Raw genomic sequence first — 1,793 nt, forward strand, 5'->3', positions numbered from 1 at the left:
GCCACTCTAAACAGTTCCTCAGTTCCTCTCAACAGTTCTCTGAGGTGTGTCTGTCGCTGAACTCAAAGCAGTCCAGAAGACAGCTAGATATCGAAAAATCTTCAATTAAGTGACATGTAACCGACATGTAAGAAGTGTTTACCCTTGATGTCCAGCAGTCCGTGGTAAGGCAAACTGCAGAAGCTTTTTGGACTCTTTCCCGCACTGACGCCTGTGTGCTCTTGTAAAGTTGTGGAACAAGTGATTTTGAAAGGGTTTTCCGGCTTGGAATTGTATTCATTCGATTTAGACTATTGCTATAATTTCTAAAACCTCTGTCCTCCACATTCAAAAATGTCTGGAAATCGGTGGCAATCATTTTAGCCAATGCAATATAAATGTGGCCTTGTTTTGCTACAGACATTGGCATAAACTGGTCCATAGAAGACTGCGTTGCGTGTGTCGTGGAATAGGCCCACTTGACTGAGTGGATACATCTCCCCGTGTGGAGGTGTTGGCTTCACCACTATCACTAGCAGGCCCGCTAGTTTCTTGAAGCTCCTCTACAGCTAGCTTCACAGTTGGGTGCTGGTGTAGGTTGTGCGTAGAACCAGCTTTATATGAGATTTTGTTTTGGCAAATTCTACACTGTGCTCTAACATTGTCTACATTATTAAAATGCTACTGAGCTTCCGACTCATTTTCCAGCTGTTGTTTTTCCAGCTGTCCTTCCTTACTCTCTCTCTCCTCGGCTTCTAAGTGTGTGACTGTGAGTGAGTTGGCTCGGCCTTCCCTCGCGCATCTTTGGTTCATTGGTTGACACTGCGTGTCTGATTGACAGGAACAACAGGTGAGGCTGTTAGTCTGAGCAGACATAACGAATGTGTGTGCTCTTGAGAATTTAGGCCTATATTATTTTATTTATATTTTAGTTCTTTGAATTAGTTAATTCTATTCATTTAAATATTTTGATTATTCATAACTTATTTTTTTGTATATTTTTATAAATATATTCGGCTCTTCTGATGTGCGAGCGTGCTCCCAACGCTCACCTACAACAGCCGACTCGTTCGCGAACGACCCATCACTATGTTCTTGCATATGTTGAGTCTTGACAGTGTTTGCAGCATGTGCACCAAATTGTGTTTCAATATGAATATCCTTCACTGATGTATATGCATTTAAGTGCCAGGCCATGCATAGGTGAACGTGTATTGGTCAATAGTGGCCATGTTGTTTTCGGTACTAGTCTGGAAAATATTGCATTAAGAGACATTTGTCCATAAATGCCATATGTAAAGTTTTGTGCAGATCGGCCATTCGGTGCCAGCAGAGTAGCATTTTAAGTGTTTTTCACAAAAGTCTAAATTGCGGAAAATCCATCGTGGCGGACCTTATGTGTCCCTGATGCAAATGTGTTCCTTGTGATGAGAGGGGCCTATGTACCGAATTTCATGACTTTAGGTCAAACAGGGTGAGGAGCGTAACCTTCGAAATGTGCATTTTCAATCTCTTATTATAGCCACCATCTGGCCAATCAGAGTGATTTTGTAAATGCCTGCTCTCTATGGCAAGTCTCATTATTCACCCAAGTTTCGTTCAAATCGGCCCAGTGCTTTCTGAAAAATCGCATGTGATTAAAATGAACATATAAACGAAAGGATGGAGACAGATCCACAGTCCCCTCCCCGATTTAATCGTGGGGGCCAATTAATATTAATGTAAAAATGTCAGGAAACCATGCCGAGAAAGCATTGCAATTTGTAGCAAACGGATTAAAAATGTACAGAACACACCCAAATTATGAAAATCAG

The sequence above is a fragment of the Oncorhynchus gorbuscha genome, linkage group LG04, assembly GCF_021184085.1.
Source record: "Oncorhynchus gorbuscha isolate QuinsamMale2020 ecotype Even-year linkage group LG04, OgorEven_v1.0, whole genome shotgun sequence".
NCBI classification, from domain to species: domain Eukaryota; kingdom Metazoa; phylum Chordata; class Actinopteri; order Salmoniformes; family Salmonidae; genus Oncorhynchus; species Oncorhynchus gorbuscha.